Here is a 16,443-nt window from a genome sequence, read left to right as displayed (position 1 = left end):
AAAAAAAAAAAAAAAAAAAAAAAAAAAAAAAAAGGGATGGGAAGGCATTTTACCTGGTAACCCTATCAGGAACAAGTCCCTTCTTCTCTGAGTTTCTTGGTGATTTACCCAGTGCAAGGATGGCCCAGGTGAAGAGGAGAAGTGGGTCCTGGCCTCCACCCCACCCTGCTAGCCCTACGCCCCCTATCCCTGAGTTCCCCTCACTTGTCCCCACTGAACACAAACCCTCCCTCTGTTTTGAAATTGTCCATTGCCTGCTAGACTGCGATCTGCTGGTGAGAGTTTCTTATGTCAGTCTTCACTCAGGACGATCTTGCCAGACGGGAGTCGGCCAGTCAGATTTGCAGAGCAGAGGAGTCAAGCAGCAAGGCAGAAAGAGCAGCAGGTAAGATGGGAAAGAGCTGGCCAAGGGAGTGTTGCCAGGAAAAGCCGGACTAGAGATGAGTGTCTGGGGTGAAGGGAGTGTGAGGAGAGCCCCCCCAGGCCACCTGTGGTCCCCGCTTTGCCCTTGTGGGTTAGAAACCCCACCCACCCCGGCCCCAGGGAGTGAGGGTTACTGCGGAGCCTGGGTCCTTTGGGGGCTTTTTCAAAACAGGACCAGGAGGAGAGGCCGCCTGGGGTTCAAGGTGGGAGTCTGTGCCCAGGACAGAGATGGAGGGGTGATGCGAGGGAGGCACCCCTAAAAGAGACGGGGCTCAGCTGCGAGGGAAGCCAAGCAGGGCACCTGGCTGCCGAACCTATACTTAGTCATATGGGGGGCCATTCACGTGACCGCCCAGAGCCCCGCCCCAGCTGGAGGGGCCCCCGGGACCCCAGGGCGGAAGCCCTAAAGCAGCCCACTGCACGGCTGATGCAGCCCCAGCCTCTGCTGAACTCTTCCAACCACAGCCCTCACGGGGGCTTCCGGCCAAGCCCCAAACCTGCAGGGGAAACCTCTCTGCTCAGTCCCCCACCCCGCCGTGGTGGGCGTTGCCTCTGTTTGTTTCTGCCTCCTTCTGTCTCTGTGTCCCTCCATTGAGTCTCCTGTGGTCCTTGGTCACTGGTTGCACCACCTGATGTTTTCTAGGAACATTTAAACGGTCTCCCCTTGCTCTTTACTCCCTGGTTTCCCCAATTCAGAAACACATTCCTAAGCAGCCCCTTCCCTGACCCTCTGGCAGAAGTGACCCCTGCAGCCAGCAGTTTCTAACACGTCCTCCTCTTCCAGCCACGGAGACGCTGAAGGAAGTCTGACAAGGTTGCTCTTCTCTTTTATAAGGTTCCTAATTACCTGATGTTTATGACCGTCTCTTTCATTAGCTTCCAGAATTCTGCTGGGAGCTACGGACCAGGGGAAGGAATCTGGTTCTCACCACTGTTGAGAAAAAGGCCTTGGAAGTCCTGTCCTTTTCACTATTATGATTCGTAATTAGAGAGGCTGCATCTTAAACTGGCCCCGGACTCAGAAGCTCTGGCTTCTGTCTCTGGCCGCATGAACGTCTCCATAGGTCACCTGTGAAAAGTTTACTGGCCTGAGAGTCTAGGATAAAAGCTGCCCGGCTGGGCTGTAAAAGGTTCATGAGAGCTCCGGGCTCAAGTTCTCCTCCCTCCCTTGATGCCGGGCACCCCTCTCCGACGCTCAGCAGTCACACGTTTGGGCCTCGGTTGGCCCTCCTGCCCCGTCCTGCTCTGAGCCACTACCCAGCATGTGTTTGGCTAGTTGAGCACAAGCGGAGCCCCCCCACCCTCTCAGTGGTTCTGCCAAGCCCCTCCACGGCCCCCAGGGCCAAGGCCTCCCTTCCTACACTTCTTCCGTCCTAGATGAGTACCTTTTCCTCGGCACAGCGAGGGGACCCCCGCACTGCCCGCTCCTCGACTGCATCGCTTTGTCCACGGGTCTACATGACTGTCTGAAATATGGTTGTGTTCTGATGGAATTTAGGACGCGCTACCCCTAAATATAGTGCCTTGGCATGCTGAATATTTTAAGCTCAAAGAATTTGAGAGACGGCAGGAGGAGGAAGGACCCTGTGGCCGTCCCCTGAAGCTAGGCATAGGCTCTTCCTGTGAGAAGAGAGCCCCCTGCACACCCAGAGGAGTGGCGTGCGGACCCCTCAAAGATGGAGGGGAGCTGGGAGGGAGCCGAAGCAACCAGACCTTGTCCTATCACACTTTCCCACAACTACCCACTCTTCATCAAATCTGGTATAAAAACAACCAGCTTTAACTATTTCTTTAGGTCTGTTTTCTTATGAAGGCTCCCACATCATATAAAGCTTAGATGAAGTAAATGTGCAGGTTTTTTTCTAGCTATTTTATCTTTTGCTACAGAAGGGCAAAAGAAAAGGGATCCTTTTCCCCCCTCTATGTCACCCTTTAGAGCTCCTATGTCTTACACCAGGTGCGATTGATAATATCTGTGAAGCTGCCACAGCACGGGACCTGAACGTTCCAAGAGCTTGTGGGATAAAAGGCTGCATGACAAAGCTAGAAAGCTATTCTAAGCCCACCAAAATATCCCTTGGGATAAGTCGATGGCAATGGAGGTTCCATACGCCAAGGGCTAACAGTGGATCCGTTGAAATCTCAGCAAACAACGAAAGCATCGCGTAGTGCAGTTACTGTAGTAACTATGTGAAGAGCCACACTCAGGGATTCAGCAGCATCTCACGGGTGTCACTTATTTCCTGCTACCGACGTCAGGTCCAAGACGACTGAGTGGAACCCAAGCCCGCTCTCAGGCTCTGCTGCTGACCAGCACCAGAGGACCGGCCCATTTGGAACACTCCCAGCCTCAGTTTCCTCAGCTGTAAAATGGAACACACAGCTCTTTTTCAGGGCTGCTGGGACAATGAAATGAGACCCTGAAGTATGGAAAAATCCAATAATGCAGTGCCTGGCATGAAGTCAGCACACAATAAATTGGTAGCTCTTATTATAATAACTAATTGCTGTACTGCTGATTTGAGAAGATAAATATAGAATCGAAACTCTGGCAGGCAGCAGGAGAACTGGGCTGAGAGAGAGAAGACTTTTTGAGATTGATGACTCGATTGGTCCAACAAGGCCTCTTAAAACTTCCATTTATTTTGGTTGCACACTGGATACTTTCCATGTTGATAACTGCTGCGAATGATTAAGCAACAATGGTGTCCTGTGATGTTCTTGCGGCACATGTGTGATTGCAGGAAATATATCTTTTTATAACTCTGTACTAAGCTACACAAAATTTAAATTCCTAACATCGTAAAACTAAGTGGGCAGAGTGATGTAATTGTACAAACTAATAAACAGGAAAGAAACAACTTTCAGTATCATTAAATACTTAAGTCATAACTGGAGGGAAATGGTGTTCTCATATCGACAGAATTGTTTCTAGTAAATGTTATTATCATAATGCAACATCATGTAGAAATATGCACCAAGCATAAGCAAACAGCTTCGTGGACTTTCACAAAGCGAACATAGCCTGTTAACCAACGCAGAGATCAAGAAACGTAACAATATGTTATTCCAGAAGCCCCTTTCTGCCCCTTCCTGGCTCATTTCCCCTTCCCCTTCTTTCCCTTCTCTCTTCCTCCTCCTTCCTCTTTGATGTACAATTTACAAGCCATAAAATGCATCTGCTCTAAGTATCCATACTATCCTTTAGAGCTAGAAGGTTTCCTGAAGGCCCAGAGGTCCAAAAGCCATAGGGCAAACCTTTCATAGACTAAAATCTCCAAAACTCGCAGCTCAAGCCCAGGATGTCATAGATATTTATTGCTTAGATCTAGAGAAGATTTAAAAATTAATCGATGTAAGGAAATATATTACTAAAACACAGATAGTACATGGATAACAAAAAAAAGAGAGAAAGATTGTATGCAAATGGCCGAAGCTAGTAAAATCATATACTTAGATCCAGAGAGAGAAACAACTTCTGGGAGCCTGGAAATTCTCTGCATAGCCATTAATACACAGCCTTAAAAAAGTAACAATCAGTAGTCTAAGTCCACCGAGATATTGTATTGACTATTTCAACTCTTTTTTATCGAGTGCCATCCCTGTGTGCTAGATGCTAGGTAAATGTTCATTTACAGATTCTATTCTAACTGTTTTATGTATTAACATTAAAAATATTTCTTAAAGGAATTTGGTGAGTTAAGCTGACTGAGGGCTGGGCTCCTCCTTCCAACCCAGGCAACAGTGGGGGTGTAGGAGTGTGGAGGACAGGGCGCGGGCCTTCAGAGACTTAGAGATGAAATTAGCGAGGAAAGAAAGAAAGAGGAGAAGCAGAAACTGTAGAGCAGGACAGGAAGGCCCCCAGGTGCCCGGAGACACATAGTTGAGGGTGGGCACACACTTAGGTGCTGCAGCTGCCACAACAGCCTTGGGCCAGCAACAGGAACCAGAGCTCTGAGAGGTGAGCGAAAGTGTTTACACGCTGAAGGGTTTGGCCCAAGGGCAGGCAGAATTTCGACAGGCACAGAAGAAAAGGGGAGAGGGGGATTCTGGCAAAGTCCGAAGCAAAACTGAGGAAAGCATACTCCAGGGTTGACGGGTTGACCTACAAACTAGCACAGAGTTGAAAAGGGTGAAGAGTTGGCAAGGACCAACTCCAATGCTGACCACCTACAAACAACTTTGCAGTACACACCATAAAAAAAGAGATGTGGTGCTTGCTTAGCACGTACAAGGCTCTGGGTTCCGTCCTCAGCCCAGCCGGAGTGCAGGGCGGGAGAGGGGGTCCAAATGTTGAAGCTGCCCCAATCGTTTGAGGGAAGCGGAGGTACAGAACAGAGCCAAAAGGATGGGTGGATGGATGGATGGTGGCTGGGTGGGTGGATGAGGATGGTTGGGTGGCTGGCTGGCTGGTGGAAAGCAGGAGGGGAGGTTGCCTTATGTATCCCCTAGAATTATAGTTCAATATATTCCATGTTGCCTTGACATCTGGTAAAATTGGCCTAGCCACAAGATCTGTCCCTACGCTGGTCCCTTGCCAATCAGCCTGTCAGGCACAGTTTCTGCTCATCCTGAGTAGCAGGGGCGCCCACAGGAGAAGCAAGGCCACACTGTTATTCCAGCCAGCTCCCTTCCATGAGAACCACAGGGCACCTCGCCCACTTGGTTACTCCGAAGCCTGCCTCCCAAAGACCCTGGATATTTGCTCTGTCCCCAAGCACAGCCACCGTGGGCATATTGTGGCCTCCTCCCCTGAGCACACATAACTAATAAACGCCTATCAGCCCTGCCCGTCCAGTGTCAGAGATTGCGCCTTTGGCCTTCCCGTTCCCAGGCAACAGGGTGAAGAGGAGACCACTTTTCTTTGCTGATATATCCTGGATTTTGTTTGCGGAAACATCCTCCCCAACATGACTTAGGAAAAGGTCACCTCATCCCTAGCTCACAAATAAATCCTAATTGGTTTAATTCCATCTTACTGATTCCATTAGACTCTAGCATGTGACCCAGTTCTGCTCATTAAAATGTGAGGATAGATCTGAAGGGAACTTTCCAGGGAAGATTTTCTGGCTCCTACAGAGAGGACACTGAAATAAAAGGCCCCCACTCTGCCCCTCGCAGAACAGTACTCCCCCTTATCCAAGCTGTCACACTCAGCAGCTTCAGTTACCTACAGTCAACCATGGCTGAAAATATTCCATGGAAAATTCCAGAAGTAAGCACCTCATACGTTTTAAATTGCAGACATTCTTAACAGTGTTATAAAATCTTGCGCCACCCTGCCCTGACCTGCCGGAGTCATGAATGGTCCTGCTGTGCAATGGATTTGCTGTCCACCGGCTAGTCACTCGGCAGCCATCTTGGTGATCACATGACCATTGCGGTGCTGTGGTGCCTGTGTTCAGGCAACCCATAGTTTATTATGGTGGCCCCCAAAGAACGCATTAGCAATTCTGATGTGCCAAAAAGTGCTTCCTGTAAGTGCAAAGCTAAAAGCACTCAACTTAAGGGGAAGAAAATCGTATACTGAGGCGCTAACATCTCAGTTCAGTAAGATATTCTGAGAGAGCCCACACTGTCACAACTCTTATTACAAGTGACTGTTATAATTGTTCTATTATTAGTTACTGCTGTTAATCTCTTAGTGTCTAATTCCTCAGTCAGACTTTTCACAGGTACTACATACAGGAAAAAACCATAGGTTACCCAGGGTTTAGTACTACCCACAATTTCACAAGTTCACCTGGCGCCTTGAACATCTTCGCCATGCTAGGAGGCCCCTCCGGGGTGTTGCTGGGTCCATTCAGGTTCTCACCTGTGGCCCTAGTGAACCTGCACCCTGCTCTCACAGGAAGCTGAAAAAGAGATGGGAAAATCTGGGTCTTAACTGCCATGGTTGAGCGCTGAATCATACCTTCAGGAGATATATTTTCTTATTGTCTGGGTCATCTGAGTCAGCCTTTTCTCTTCCTCACAACTGAAAACGTCTTACTTACTGATATACAGTACCAGCTCTACACTGTATCAGTACACATGGATTCCTAATTTCATCCAAAGGCATGCTATACTTAAGGTGTTTACAGAAGAATCTTAAGAATAAAGTTTAACTCGATAAAACAGTCTGACAAGGTTGACCTAATTAACAGATTGGAAGTAAACATTGAATGCTTGTTGACCTTTCCACCATCCCTAAAGAAGGTTCTATTATTGCTCTTATTTTATAAGGAGGAAACAGAGGTTCAGAGAGCTATGTGACCAGTCCAGGTCACAAAGACAGCACGTGTCGGAGATTTAAAACCAAGGTCGGTCTGTCTGTCTGTCTGTCAGTCTGTCTGTCATGCCCAAACCCTGCAGGGGCTTCCACCCTGGGCAAATTAGACTGAGAGCTGTCTGGGAGACCAAAATGAAGGAAGAGTTGGAGTCTCAGTACATAACTTTTTTTTTCTTAAGTAGAACTAAAAGGACTTTATTTTTACAGTACAATGCTGCCAACAATGTCCTTCTTTTTCTGAAAGAAAAACCCACATTGGATTCACATACAGGAGAATGCAAAATAATTTGTGCAATGCATAATCAATCAGTTGCCAAGTATGTACTGAGCTTGTAACTCAGGCCTGGCAGCTGGGCAAACTGCTGGGTGCTGTGTTTTATAGTCCCACGGAGAGCTGGGCAGGACTAGAGAATAAAATACAAGCCAAGATGAGAATGAGTATAAACATATAACTCTAAAATACCCCAGCAGGTTTATAGCACCAGCATTTTTTAAGTATATAAGACAGAGTGAGGTTCTAACTACAGCTTTGGACTCTAGAATCAGGAAGCCTGGGATTCAAGTCCCAGCTCTCATCACCTGCTTCGTGACCATGAACAAAGTTTCTTATCTTACGGAGCCTCAGTTTTCTGAGCTGTAAAAGGAAAACAATATTAATACTTCATCCAAAAGTGCCAAGTCCAGTTTGAACTCAACAGATACTAGAGAATACTATGTTATCATTTTTTAACTCCTTTTGCAAAAGATGTCTACAACCCAACCCACCCCCCAAACACAGAGCTGGCGTAAAAGGGAGAGCTGGCCACAGGCCTGGCACCTGCTAGAAGGTGTTAATCCTCACCATGGCTGCTTCCTGATCTCTTCTCTCCTTCCTTTCCAGCCAGGGAGGGAGCTGACTGAGAACGTGCTCCAGAGCGTGGAAGCCCGTGGATGGAGGTACAACCAGCATGGGAGCTGTCCCATCAGGGCTGGGATGGCAGGAGAGCCACAGTGGAACCCGGAGCCAACAGGCCACACAGGCAGGACCAACAGATCCTTCAGCCAGCCCCGAAACCGATGACCCAGAGGGGACTCACCCCTCCCTTCCCTTGGCCTTACCCCAGTCCGCAGGGCCGCAGGAACTAGGTCTGTGCCTGTGTTGAGGGGATGGGAAAGTGCCCAGGGAAAGGCTCCAGTGGGTATGAGGATTCTGAGCGGTCACACAGTCCGCAGGAGGTGCAGGGATGGACACAAGCTCCATAGAGCTCAGCGAGGAGCAGGGATGAAGCTAAGTCTTCAGGAGAGGCCGTGGCCTCTGACCGGGGAGAGAAGGCCCTGCAGCCAACAGGCCCTGCTGTGGACCTGGGCTCACCCAAGGAAGCAAAAGATGAGCAAGGGGACAAATAAACCCACCTGGCAGAAAACTACCACTGCTCACAGCTGTTCACACTCAATGCTTGCAAAATCTAGAGACTGGGGTTGGCAGCTAGGGTTTAGCAATTAAAACTGTTATGCTGCACACCTTCCTGGTTTAAAGTGGCAAAGGCAGAAGGCCTGTGAATGTGTGGATTTGACACCATAGCCTTCTGTGCAAACATCTGACTCACTCTGCCCCTCCGAGGGAGGAAGAAGCCAGCTCAGGTTTCACTGTTAACCCCCCAGACCCTGCTGTGAATGTCAGTTCTTTCTCAGCAGCCAAGGAACAAAGCAAATCTCTTTAAATCGGTGCTGACAGCCTAAAGCCAAGTTTATGAAGGTTCAGGCCACAGAGGAGGCTGGGGCTCCCAGGGTACACTCTGAGAGGTGAGCGGCTCTCCAGTGAACCGGAACCCAGACTCCAGTGTTTTCAGCACCATAACATTTACTTTTGGAGAGCCTGGGGAGATGGATCTGCGAGATGACAGAATATTAACCTTTGTTATTGCAAAGTCTGGGCTGTCTTCGAGCGTCCAAGCAGGAAAAAAAAAAAAAGGTACTCCTGATCTCCAGTACAGCCCCAGGAAAGGTCAGAAACTTGAGGAGCACTGACAGCAGTGAAATCTCCAGAAATCTCAGCTTCCGGAGACCCTGGCTACCATCTCAGGCCGTTCCAGCAGCATGGGGGAGGGGAGCATTTTTATTTTGAGATAGGGTTTTGCTAAGTTGCCCAAACTGGGCTCGAACTTGTGATATTTGTACCTCAGCCTCCCAGAGTGCGAGGACTACAGACTTGCACCGCCATACTGTCAGGCATAAAGTGCCAGCATGGACGCCATCTGAGTTGAAGGTTAAGCTCGCCCTCTTGAGAGAACGAGAAAGGCCCAAGGTCACTAAAAAGTCCGCGTTTACTCAGGACAATGGTCAGGAACAAACACCAAGTGGGAACATTCCAGGTAAAAGAGACAGACGATTCCCGTAAAGATTAACCATAGCCCTACACTTTGTCACGGAAATGGCATTCCTATAGAGATTAACCACAGCTCTGTACTTGGTCACAGAAACGTCAGCCTCATCATGTGCAAACTATACGTTCTGTTCCTTTCTTCGAACCACCACATTTGGCTTCTGTCATTTTGCTTGCTTCCGCCCCATCTAGAAACGTATAAAACCCTCTTGTACTCTGGGCTTGGGATCTCTCCAAGGCGATGCTTGGAGGGGCCGTCTGTCCAGACTAATAAAGGTCTGTTTAACACCATTCTCGGTGCAGCTCGTTCGGTTCCTCTGGGATGTTCTTTTGCTGTCTCTGATCCGTAGTTCTTCGGAACGTTTGGTTAAGATCCCTGGTGGTCTTACAGTACCTGGCTGACAGGGGCATTTTTTGCATCAGAAACTTGGGCTGTCCAGAGGTTGAGTAATTTCTGGCAACAGATTTCTGAGTGTTTGATGCCTGGTGACTGCAGCCCATGTTACCCGATGAGTCTGTTCATTCACCGCAGTCGGTATTGGTGGTTACTGCTTGGAGCCCATTGTGGTTATCTGGGTCCTAGTGAGGAGTAGCACCCCAACTTCCCCTGTGGACATCAGAGGGGCTCCAGATTCCCTCTCAAAAGCAGGAGGTGTGACCTGCGTTCAGCCAGAAGGACATTCTCACCCCACCCTATAGTAATGCCCACGAGAGATCAGAGTATGACTCCCCCAAAGAGCCCCCAGCAAGGACAATAGAGCTGCAGGCAGTGGACAAGAAAGCAGGTGCAGGAAAGCTCTCTGCCCTCACTCTGCTTGCCTGAAAGCAGGACACAGATTTGCGGAAACAAGAGGTGTCCTGTCCCCCATTCTCTCCCTTCAAGATGACTGTAGCCCTTCAGATGGCACAGGAGGACTCTCTGTGGACAAGCTTTACTGGCTAGCAACTAGGACTCAAAGTCCTGTCTTTTTACCTTCAAAAAATGTACTGTTCTTTTTCGAAAATGTTAAATCAGCTGAATTCAAAGCCACCTCTTTGAGAACTACTCACTCCCTAAATACCCCCTGTGGATATGTGAAATATGTACGTCAATAAACTTTTATCTTTCTCTTGTTAACCTGCCTGTTAGAACTTGGAACTCCGTTCCAACTAAGAATTTACAAGGATTGAGGAAAATTGTTTTTCCTTTCCCACATGCTCCAGTCTGCCTTGGCTGCCATATTGGTTCTGCCCCCAAACACTCTCCTGACCAGAGCCGTGAACCTCACAAGCAGTTTGCCAGGTGCCAAGTTCAGTTATTAACTAATCTGTGTAATGAACAACTGGCTTCGAGTTTAGACTTCTCAGTACTTTTGGATTCATTCAGCTGCCTTATTTTTGGAGGATCTGTTCAGGGTCTTGAATGTGCTAGGCAAGTACTTTACTACTGAACTATTTCCCCAGCCTTTTTACGAATTTAAAAATTAGTTTCCTCTAAGGGTTTTTCCCCTGCTATATTTTATGTTTCTGATTAAGTATTTATGAAATGCATTGACTTTTATAAACAATGAAATTATCCTTTATTATTGTGGGAGTCTTTTGGTAATATATCAACCTTCAAATACTCAGCAAGTGACATTTTGTAAGTTTATAAGCAGCATCTTTCTTCAGAGTTTTATGCAAGTGACTCTTAAGCAAGAGACCCTTCCTGAATCTGATGTTCAAGATATGAAGTTCAGAAATTAAATCCCAGGCTTTAAGCAAAAAATGAATGCATTTGGTGAGTAACTGACTTGACGTTAGGGACAAGATGAAGCCAGCGCAGCTCTTAGCAATCTGATATTTAATGCCTGACTACAATGAAGAATGTGCTAGATCAGGGTTGGGGATGTAGCTCAGGGGTAGAGCGCTTGCCTAGCATGTGTAAAATCCTGGCTTCAACCCTCAGCAGCATAAAGAGAAAAGGTACATATATAATAGTAAGCAAAATGTGCAACATTGGCTCCTCTCTATTCCATCCAAGACCATAAACAAGTATTGAGTTTGACTGAAATGCCAAAAACATGTCTTTTAAGCTAGCCACATGCCGGAGATCCGGGCTGAGCAATGTACTTACACTTTCTCTTTGGGGCACTTTAAGGCCACATTGTTCAGTACCATATCTGTCTGCACAGTGACTGACAGGCCCTGTGAGGGGATCCTGCTGGTTGTTTCCGTTACCTGTGCTCTCAACGTGCAAGTGAGGAAACACAGGCTGAGTAACTGAACAGGGCAGTGGCCCGGGAGCCTGGTCTCCTAACACAGGTGAGTGTGGCCTCGCCCCTGTGCTCTAACAACTAAAGCTGGGCGCTGAGGGTGGGGTGTGCAGGGGCAAGATCCCTCTGTAGATGGTTCTGAAATGACTCTAATGTCCCTCAGTGACCTTACTATTCCAAATGTGTGAGCAGAACATTCCAGAACAGGACTGAGCTTCAGAGGCAGCCTGGGTCACAGTAGATGAAAGGTACAGTCAGGTGGCCTGTGTCATGTGCTGTTCACTGCAACTTCTAAAAAAAAGGTTAGACTGAATCAGGCATGGTGGCGTACACCTGTAATCCAGGAGGCTGAGGCAGAAAGACAGCAAGTTTGAGCCCAGCCTGGGCAACTTAGTAATTAGCAAGACCCTTTCTCAAAATAAAAATTAAAAAAAAAAAACTTAAAGAAAAGGTGATGGAAGAATCATTCATACAAAATAAGAAGTAAAGGGCCAGGGATTTAGCTCAGCGGTTCGGTGGCCTGCCTTGCAAGCGCAAGGACCCGAGTTCAATCCCCGGTACCAATAAATAAATAAATAAATAAATAAGAAGTAAAATGTGGAACCTTGTGGGCCAGCAAAGAGATTCATATTGACCTGCTTTTTTTTTTTCCCCTCATCTAATATATATTAAATTTCTCTAGAAAAGAAAAGTGTCTCAGACTCTCACGTGCCTTGGCCTAGTGCCACTGTGTTAACATTAGTCGGCAACATTCTATATAAAAAGAAAACTGTGGTTGGAAATGTAAAAGGGTGCAGCATTCTGGAAAACAATTTGGCCGTTTCTCAAAAAATAAGCACACACTTATCCTACAACCTGGGCATTTATCCCAGAAAAATGAAAACTTATGTTCACACGAAAACCTGTATGTGATTGTTCACAGTGGCTTCATTTGTAACAGCTCCAAACTGAAAACAGCCCAAAGATCCAACAACACGGGACTGATGAGAAACTGTGATACATCTACACCGTGGAATACGTACAACTCAATGAGGAAGAGGGAGCAACTGCTCACACGAGCAACAACTTGCGTGAATGTTAAGGGTATTACACTGAGCGGCGAAGACCCATCTCATACTGCAGGATTCCTTGCATAGAATATCTCGAAATGACACAATTACAGAAATGAACAGCTGATTAATGGTTGCCAGGGTGAGGGGCAGGCAGTCTGAGAGGACCAGAGTGGCTTCAGTGGGGAGGCCCAGGAGACCTCTGTGGTGAAGGGAGAGGTCTGTGTCTTCCCTGGGGTGGCGACCAGCCAATGCCAAAGCCACACTTGTGATAACAGCACACAGAGTGCCACACACACCTTGTACCAAGGTCAGTTTCCTGGTACTGGAGGTATAGGAAATGGAAGGTCCAGGGGAAACCAGGTGAAGGGAACAGAGGGCCTCTCTGTACCACGTTTGTTAATCTTCCGAGAATCACTATTTCACAAATGAAAGTTTACAAAAAAATAAAATTGTCTGGTGTGAGAAACCGAAAGTGTAAATAAGGACGAAAATGTATAAAAGATACTGGGAAACGGGAAGAAAATGTTCAAATGAGAAAGAGAACAAGGGAGGAGGAAAAGAAATGGAAACGAAGCTTTTGTAAACAAGGAGGCGAAGAGGGGTTGAAGGGAGGGAGGGCAATGGGGAAAAAAGCAGGAAGATACGTCATGCACAGCTACAAATCCCCTCTGATGAGCGTGACCATTTGTGTACATCCAAAATGTACAAAGAAATAAATAAAAGAAACTGGTCCAAAAAATAAAATTGTGGTTGAAAGTATTACCTGATTTCCACCCCCTCCTGTACTGGGGCTTGTGACCAGTTTCTCAGATCTCCCTTTATAAGCACTCTGCAGAAACTCTTGTGAAGTCAAAAGGTGGGTATCCCTTTCATAAGCAGAAAGCTTTCTTATGCTTTCTGTCTTCATCATCTTCCATTTTAGAAGTGTACCATATGCGTTTCAGCCCAGACCCAAACCCCTAAACATTTCCCTTTTTGTTATTCTAGGTATCATTACAAGTAGTTGCCATGAATTTTTGTCCACTTTGTGTGTGACTTTGCAGTACAAATTCCTTCAAGGGACAAAATTGATGTTAACAGCTATGGTTTTTTGCTAATTTAAGCTATATTTTAAAGCAATACACAAATTTTTTAAGCATCTCAAAATTCTGAAAATAGGTATCTATATACATCGACTAAATGGCAAAAAACCTTAGTCTACTTCAAGTTACTATACACATTCAACATTAATAAAAACAATATTTCTACTAGGCTAAACAAGTCTTTTATATACTAGTATGATGCAAATATGTTTAAAAGGACCACACTGCCAGGTATGGTGGTGCACACCTATAATCCTAGAATTTGGGAAACTGAGGCAGGAAGATCATTGTGAATTCAAGAACAGCCTGAACTACATGTCAAGACCCTGTCTCAAAACACCAAATAATAATAATGATGATGATGATGATGATGATAGGGCCACAGTCACTGTTTTAATATTTTATTATACAAATCCAGAAATAATGTGGAGAAATCTTGTCTCCCTAAATATAACTAGCCAGTCATGGTGGCTTATGCCTGTAATCCCAGCACTTGGGAGGCTGAGGCAGGAGGATTGCCAGTTCAAGTCCAGCCTGAACTACAGAGTGGGACCCTGTTTCCAAATAAATAAGTAAAGAAATAACTATACATAGGGAAAGACTAGTATTATGATTGATTCACAGAGATATCTTCCCACTCCAGTGATATACAATCAGTGCTAATATATTAAACAAAATTAGTTTCCTTTCGTGTAAAAATCTTAGCTCATCAGGTAATCAGCATCAAAATAGTTGGGATGGGAAGAGGTGTCTCTTCTGTCTGGAAATGGGGCGTTTTATTTACCCTCTTCAGCAACCTTTCCCTTTTCCAGCCTTTGCTACTGCAAAGCCTTTGTAAGCTCCTTGTGTGTTTTGCAGCTCACAGAAAAATGGCTGAGGCCGGAGAACATAAGTGTTGATACTTTTGGAAGCCACACAACTATCCCAGGAGTCACAGGTTAACAGCCTTACCAGAGGTTCCCTCAGCTTCTGCAGCAAGGCCGCAGTCAAGCCAAGAGGGCGCCCTCTATGGGTAACCCTAGGGCAACAAAATACAGGTAGAGCAACCCCTAATCCAAAAAATCTCAAATCCCGAATCCCAAACTCTTTGCAGTCAAAACACAGATGTGCAAAAAGTCCTGCATAAAATGACCTTCAGGCTCTAAATTGTACAGGAAACGCAAAGGAATTTCTGGTTTGGATTTAGGAGTTATCCCCAAGATCATTATGTATATGCAAATATTCCAAAATCTGGGGGGAAATTGCAAAATCTAAAATACTTCTTGCCCCGAGATTTAAGCAATAGTCAACCTGTAACCTCTGTCACTTGACAACGATCACGTGGGACTTCACCTCAATGGCTTTTTCTAAACAGCCATACTTCTAAAGCATTCAAAACCAAAATTCAACGCTGCGCTGCTTCAGAGGTGTCTCTGGCAGACAACCCCACGGCAATGGCAAGGGGTGTCCCTGTGGGCGAGAATTGTACAAGTCCCTCTGCCCCAGATCCCGGGTTTCCACCTGGGGCGACGCTGAGCAAGTTAGGTGTCCTCTGTCCTCTGCCCTATCCCACGGTGGTGAAGGGGGACGTGAGTATATGGTGGCCCCTACCCTGGGACCCTTAAGCGTGGCTTAACTAATAATAAAAACTCATTAGAAAAGTGTGAAAAAAAAGGCTATCAATGAAACTCCAGAACTAGCAAACGGACCCGCGCATGCGCATGCGTGCATGCAGTCACCCGCGTAAGCCGAGTACCCCTGGAAGGACGAGCAGGAGGCCAGGGTCAGCGCTGGCTTCCCGGGAGGGGAACCCCAGAAAGCAGATGGGGCCGAGGGGGGACTCACTTCTCCTCCTTAACTTTTCCCCCAAGTACCGGGGATCAAACTTAGGACCTCAGAACCTTGCACTTGCCAGGCAGGTGCCGCGCCATTGTTACATCCCTCGCCCTCCCTTAACTTTTCTGAAAAACTTTCAAACTGAAAAGTTGGGAGCACAGTGCAATGAATGCCCACATACTCACCACCCGGGTTCCCCAGCTGTTATGTCTTTTGTCTGGATGTCCCCTCAAAGCTCACGCGGTCAGAGGGGGCTGGCTGGGATTAGGAGTGCGGTTACTAACTCAGCGCACTGACTGGTTTGGCACCGACCTATCCCCGTAGTCTGGATGAGATAAAAAGGCCTGAAAGACGCCGTTAAATCCCTTGTTGCTTTTGCTGCCACATGGGCGCCAGGAGCTGTTTCTCCTCGGTGATGCCCCTCTGCCGCGCCATCCTGCCCTGGAGCCAGCCTATTATGTGAGCTGAATCAGCCCTTTCCCTTTTAACTTTGGGTGCCCAGTATTTTGTCTCAGCGACAAAAGGAACTAACACACCTACTGTTACCGTTTGCCACGTTTGCTTGATATTAGCTTGCCTGAATGATGTGATGTAGACTCATATATAAAGTCTTTGCACACTTTCAACTGCGCATACCATCTGGGCAACATCCCCAATCAGAATTGCGAGCATATCATCTCTCTAAAGGTGTGTATTAACAATAATAACTGCTTCCGAGCGGGGTAGTGAGAGTGTTGAATTAAACAAGATGTACGTGAAGCACCCGGTGTGTGTCAAGCACAGAGAACCTGCTCAGTAGATGCTAACACTGCGATCATTCTCAGATTTCCCTTCATTCGCTTTTTTTATTTCACAATTTAAATCTTTTATCAGAGTCCACAGTCTGCTAAATAAAAGCAGTAACAAGATATTTCACACACTAGTATACAATTTAAGATTCATGAATTTAATTTCATAAAAAATTAGGTGCATATTCATTCTAAACTAAAAGCGCTATTTTTAACTATCTGAAATATATTAATCTATAACACAGTTCCATCACAAAAATAATCCTATCAGCTTTTTAAGAAACATATTTTACAACAGAAAGTGTGTACTCTTAATCAAAAAGATCCAGACTAATTCAGCATGTAAGAAATAATTTTACAAAAAACCCCAAAGTAACACGTTCAGATCCACTTTTATTCTTTTTTTTTTTTTTTTT

The 16,443-nt window shown here is 46.4% G+C and overlaps 1 protein-coding gene and 1 long non-coding RNA gene across 2 annotated transcripts in view; one reads left to right on the top strand and one right to left on the bottom strand.

Annotated features, from left to right (window-relative positions):
• Kctd6 (potassium channel tetramerization domain containing 6) overlaps positions 1-16,443 on the bottom strand; it is a 39,628-nt gene that overhangs the window by 16,404 nt on the left and 6,781 nt on the right. The gene's annotated exons all lie outside the window — the stretch shown is intronic.
• LOC104875540 lies at positions 10,504-12,283 on the top strand. Its single transcript, XR_784097.3, has 3 exons — positions 10,504-10,815; positions 11,210-11,339; positions 12,213-12,283. It is a non-coding gene; the product is annotated as an uncharacterized LOC104875540 (long non-coding RNA).

The sequence above is a fragment of the Fukomys damarensis genome, unplaced genomic scaffold (assembly GCF_012274545.1).
Source record: "Fukomys damarensis isolate Sample0158 unplaced genomic scaffold, DMR_v1.0_HiC HiC_scaffold_28, whole genome shotgun sequence".
NCBI lineage: Eukaryota > Metazoa > Chordata > Mammalia > Rodentia > Bathyergidae > Fukomys > Fukomys damarensis.
Note: the sequence above shows the minus strand (reverse complement) of the source record. Positions and strands in the feature narration are given on the sequence as shown.